This window comes from Otolemur garnettii, unplaced genomic scaffold, assembly GCF_000181295.1.
Source record: "Otolemur garnettii isolate 467f Iridium unplaced genomic scaffold, OtoGar3 scaffold00060, whole genome shotgun sequence".
Taxonomy (NCBI): domain Eukaryota; kingdom Metazoa; phylum Chordata; class Mammalia; order Primates; family Galagidae; genus Otolemur; species Otolemur garnettii.
The window spans coordinates 1557619-1563814 of NW_003852455.1; positions in this window are offsets into that span (position 1 = coordinate 1557619).

The following is a 6196-nucleotide window of genomic DNA, read 5'->3' on the forward strand; positions in this document are numbered from 1 at the left end:
CCTGCCAGTGCCACAATCCAAGCGCCTAGCCAGAAGGACAAATCTGCACTGGGGGCTTCTTCCCTTCTGCTGGTTAATATTAATACTCAAGCAAGCCACGGGCCTCTGCCAGGTTCACAGCACACTTGCCCCCCACCCCCCCGCCCCCCAACCTTCCTCTTTCCCACAAGGTTTGAAAATAAGAGGAAAATTCACTAGCATTCACCATACTGGTGCTTCTGGAATAAGCCCCCAAGCCCTTTCTGCTTCTGGAGTTCCACCGCTAGTGATAACTTGGAGCTTGTAGCCACCAACAGACAAGTGAAACCGCAGCTGCAATGTTCCAGCTTTCGCAACATGTGTGAAGGGCAGTGCACAGTCTAGAGGCAGGACACTGGATTCTAGCCCCCTTCTTCACTAACTCAAGATGCAGCAGTTCCTTTCCTCTGATCATCCCTTTCCTGGCTGTGCCTTGCAGTCGCCTCTTAGAAATAAGGTTCCTGGGCTCTACCCCAGTCTTATTGGTTCTGTTTTTTAACCAGTTTCCCAGGAGATTCATATGCGGTCAGTTTGGGAACCAAGGGGATAGGTGGGTTTTGTGGTCCAACTTGGAGTGATCTGCTTCTGCCAGGGGCAGGTCTGCCTACCCAGGGCCCTCAGAGATTCCATACCCACTCCTTCCACCAGCCCCTTTATCCTCAGGCCAGAAAGGTTTAAGCCTAAAAGCCCAGACCAAAAAGGTTTAAGCCTAAAAACCTCCCCTGCAAATGATTGTACTTTCCCTCCAAAGATTCTGTCTGCCCGAGCTGCTGGGCCTTTCCCATGCTGTTGCATTGCATGTGAAATGCCCTGCCAAGGGCCTGCCTTCTCTTTCTACCTGTCAGAACCGTCTTCGCTTGTCAAGGCACAGCGGAAACAGCACCTCCTGCAAGAAGCACCTGTAATCTGCCCAGTCAAAATTTCCTTCTCCCTTCTCTGGACTCCCACAAACTTTGGTTGTACATTCATTACAACCCAGCCTCTCTGGAATGATATTAATTCCCAAGGTTGGTGCATCCCACCCACTCCATTTCCCACACCCTCAGCCTCATAGGACTGGGAGCTCCTGGAAGCTGGGAATCAAATCTTACCATAGATCCTCCGCAGTCTGTGTAGACAGCTCTTAACCTTCACTTAGCCTCAAATATTTAAGGAGAAAAGATGGGAAGCCAGGGCCTGGGTGAGACAAGAAGAACCCAACACAGATAGCCAGGGGAGGAGCTGGTCCATTCTTCTCCCTGGGCTGAATGAATGAGCAGGTCTCCCTGGACAATTTTGAGGGTTTGTACTTCAAAAAGTACTTCCCTTCTTTGTCTGGGATGGACTTGTCTGGGCTTTTAGGCTTAAGCCTTTCTGGCCAATAATTCCTTAATCCATTCAGCAGCTCCTTCAGGGATTTCTAGCAAGGAGGTGATGCAGAGCTATAGAGTTTGTTCTGGGGTGGACAGGAAGGATGGCTCTGGCTGCTGTGGCTCAACCTAAAATGTTCCCCAATTTCTTTTTCTGCCTCTGGAACACCTGTGGGCTAAGGCTTATGCATTGAGGGCTAAGGCTTATGCTCATGCCTTAGAAAGGCCAGGGTCGTTGGGGACAGGAAAGGGTTATGTAGGTCCTGAGTAGACTGGCTGGGACAACTCCTACATCCCTCCCCGTGTCAGGCACTGCTGTAGGGAGCTGAACACACTCACCTAATCCACACAATAACCCTGCAAGGTACAGGTTGTTTCCCCGATCTTAGACATAAATAAACGGAGCCTCAGAGAAAGCGGATAACTTGACAGTTATATAACCAGGAAGCTGCACATCAGGATCAAAGTCAGGTCTGTCTGTCTCCAAAACTTCTGTTCTTTCTACTGACCTCACCCAGAAGAAAGCTTCCAGCAAGGCCTGTTTCTTTCTCATCTCTATGGCTGCAGAGTCTCTGAGGTCCCCTCCTCTCTAACAGGGCATGACCAGTGGGCTTCCTTTCCCAGGAGCTGCTCACTCAGGGACCCTCTGGGTGTGCCTCTTCTTTTTCTGCTGTAGAAAACCAAAAGCCCCTCTGACTCTTTTTTTTATATTCTACTATATCCTTTTCTTGTACACCTAACCACACAGAAAATAAACCCCAAGGCTGAATACTGCCATTTGTCACAGTCTTCAGAGTGGTGTCCACTGTCCCACAGCTGGCTCTGCCCTCAGCCTTGGCTACATGCCCTGCCTCACTTGTCACAGACCCGCTGGTCATTCTTCCAGCAGTCCTTGAACCGTTTGCTCAGCGATCCCATATTTTTCAGGTCTGGGCTTCTGGGGCCCTCACTTTTTATTCTCTTGAGAAAAACATGGGACGCCCCAAGTAAGGAAAGGCCCCTGCCCACTTGCACCTCTTCCGTCATCTGTCAACATAGGGCTCCAAGGCTGGCAGGGCAGAAGACAAGTGGGCTGCATGCAGATTGAAAATGACTGTATCTTTATTCACATCTGATAGAATAAAGCCTTTCCCTTCCTGCCCCAAGTCATGGCTTGCTATCCTGGATTATGCTGGGCTAGACTGTGAACTCTGGGAGGGCAGTGGGCTACCTGCCCTTGGACCCCTTGTACCTGAGAGCATCTGGAACAAAAAAGACACTCGAATAATAAAGGGGCAGAGGGAGAGGAAGCCAACGCTGTCAAGCGTGAGGCTGTACTTCTGGACATGAGGACACTAATGGCATTGGGACTGTCATTGCCAGCTGCTCCTTCATTCCCATAAGGCCCCTGAAACCACACTGTGCCTCCCACCAGGTTCTTCCATTGGAACAATGGTCTATTGGTCCTGCCAGCCTGCTGTGAAGGTATGATGCCCTTCCTGATGTCATGGAACTGTCACCAGTCCCTAGTGGCCTGCTGTTCTTTTGGCTGTTTCCTTGAAGGTGCCCTGGGTCTCCTGAAGCCTGTGTTTTCTCATTCAGCGCCATGTCTGTCTGTGTTCCCTATGGCAGGCCTAGTACCATGTACACCTTTGGTCAGATCTTATGAGCCAACACCTTTGTCCAGAACACAACCCAAGCAGGAGAGAGAGGCTCCAGCAGAGTGAACAGCCAGTCCCAGAACACACAGCCAGGAGGCCCATGCACTGCTCACTGGCTGCAAGCGGACCCAGCAGGGTGGTGGTCAGTACAGGATGGTGCCCAGCGTAGAATTCCCACACCCGCTCTTGTAGTCTGACGGTGAGTTTAGCTCGAGCAGCGGGCAGTCCCTCCTGCAACTGGGCTTTCTGAAGCTGAGAATAGCAGCCAGCCCACTGCTATTTCTGAAGGAGCCCAGTGTGGTTACTCAGTGAGCTGTAATTAAGCTCATGTATAATTTGATAAGTGGGAGTAGCCTCACATTTTATAGTGTAATTAAGTCTCACCAAGAGAGCAGATGCAGAGTTTCTGGGACCTCGCGTCTCCTGAGGTTGGTCCCTATTCCCACTTTCTCGCTGACACTCTTCTATGGATGCCTAGGCAGGGGTGGTCCTCAGCCACAGTCCTGGGAATGCTTCATGCCCTTGCCCTCTCCACCTTCAGGCCTTTCATCGGCATCCAGGCCCCTGGGAGATCCCACAGATGCTGTAGGCACACAGGCAATGGGACAGGAAAGCCCATGCTTCCCTCTGTGTGCTGCTCTCTGCAAAACTGTGGACCAGGAGGAAGCTGGCTTTCTGATCCCCAGCCAGCACCCCTTCCCTATGGTACATGACCAGCCTCTGACTATGCTGAGTGTACCTACTCTAAGACCCTGATGGGGAGATTGGGGCAGCCTGGGGGTAAAGAAATGGGCTATTGGGATAGAAGCCCAAAAGCCTGGTCTTCTTCATCTTGGCTCTCCCATTTTCTGGATCTATGACCTATAAAATGGGAACGACAGTCTGGCCTAACTCATAAGCTGCTTTAAGGATCAGATGAGAGGTCTGTTGTGAACATACTTGGTGAGCTGTGAAGGGTGTGTGTGTAGAGTGTCAGCATTTCACCAGAGGTATTAAGCCCGTCTCAAGGTTCTTGGCTGCTTGAGGGGAACCCTGGTGGCCATTCAGGTTGGTATGCATCATCGAGAAAGAGGGAGGGGTTGACCACAGCTGGAATCTCTGTTCAGACAGTGAGGAGTATGGAAATCTCGTCAAATGGAGGACTTGAGCTCTTGAACCTGACTTGACTATTTCCAAATATCCAGAAGGCTATTTGAGAAGAATTAAACTGTTCTGTGCAGATCTGGGTCATAACCAAGTGTCAAAAGAGTGAAGTTAGACGTGGTAGGTTTCAGCTTAGTCTTTGGACACATTTTCCCAAACCAAGGTAGTGCTCTCTTAGGAAGGGTTCAAGTCCTGACTAGCAGGCCCCTCATCCAGGAGGCTGGGAGTCAGATTCTGGATGTCGGGAGTGATGACGGCTGAGACCCCTTTCCTTCTCTGGGGTGTAGGGGTCTTGGCAGACCTTCTTAGCCCTCATTCTGGCCCTAGTCCCAGGTCCAACAGCTGCTCACACTTTGCTTCTAAAGCGACCACTCGTGAGTCACCCTTCCTCGGTGCCTCCACACACCGGAAAGGCCTTACATGGTCTGGGTTGTCTGTTTTGCGTCCACCAGAACACCACAGTTTTCTTGTTCCATCTCTTTGAGCAGAAATAATCACTGCACTTCCCAAGTTCTGTGCTCATATAACCCCCAAGCCCTCCGAGGGCAGCTCTAGATCCATCTCTGGGCAAGTTTAGACTTCAATATTCCTAGAGCAAGTCCTGAGAAGTGTCCCCCGAAGGGGCAACATTAGCCCAGCCAAAGTAGGTTTCCTGCTGGAGAGAGGCTGGGGGCTCCACAGCATATTCTGTCTTGGAAGGCAGTGCTCAGAGCCCCAAGGAGGAAGGGACGGAGGCGCTGGCTCATGTAGCAGCGCTCTGTGGTTGTTACTGTGCATGAGCTTAAAGTGTCTTCTGTTACATAACGGAGGTGTTTTTCCCTCCTTATTTTAGATCCTGGTGCCATCTGCCCTGCTTTTCATGCATGACTAACTCTGGGCTGGAGGTTAGATCTGGCTTGACACACAGCTCCATCCCTCAATTGGTAACAGACTTGGGGAAGCCTGTTTCCCTATCTGCAAAATGAGATAATAACTCCACCCTGCCTACCTGCCAGGATTGTTGCCACAAGAATCAAGGGACAGGCTGTGGCAATCTTGCTGGGTAACAAGCCCAGCACTGCACAAATTCGCCCAGTTGCTACTTGACTGCTTGTGCCTGGGGCCACCCATGCTAGGGAAGCCTCTGCCCATTCACTCTGGCACCTGCACCAAAAGAGGTTCACACAGATTTGCAGAGCCCAGCCCTGTTTGAAATGCACAAAGTGAACAGACCTCACAAGTGGGGAGTCTTTGCCAGACTCTCTTCCATGGGTGGCAGAGGTGCTGCCCCAGCAGCTTGTGATGGGCAGGGTGGAATGTTAAGCACAGCATGTGCTTGGTGACAATGTGCTGTCGGAAGCATCTTGCAGAAAAGTCTTCACCTGCCTCCGGCCCTCATGGGAGGGGTGTGTGGAGCTGGAGGCACCAGACCATGGGTCCCCACAACAGAGGCTTCCTTCCTACCCTCATCCCAACAAGTAGGGCAGCTCTCTGCCTACAGATGAGCAGTGATGGTCTAGGTGCCCGGTGACCCAACCAGCTTACCTTCCAGGGCTGTTGTGAGCCACAGCATAATGTGACAGTGAATATTACTACTCAAGAGACTTGTTTCTGTCCCAGATTCACTATGACACTGGGTGAGTCATATTCTCTTTTTGGGTCTCAGTTATTTCATCTATAAAATGGGAACAACCTGTGTTGTGTCCCTTTCACCCACCTCTTGTAAAGATATAACAGAGATCCCATACCCATGTAGGCTCTAAGCTGCTAGAAAGTGAATGGTAAATGTGAGGTTTTAAAGTAGCGCCGAGATTATTTGGAGGGAAGGTACCTTTACAATAACTGAGATAAAGATTAAACAGGACAGTCCTGTCCTCCTGCTGAATACTCCTACAGAGGCACACATGGCTTCTGCAGCTTTCGGCTTACTGCGATCAGGACTCAGAGCCTGTGGCCATATCTCCTCCCACTAGCTCCCAGGTAGGGATGCACCGTGTAACTCCAGGAGCTACTTCCATGTTCCCTTATTAAAATAAACCATGGCTCGGCGCCTATAGCTCAACGGGC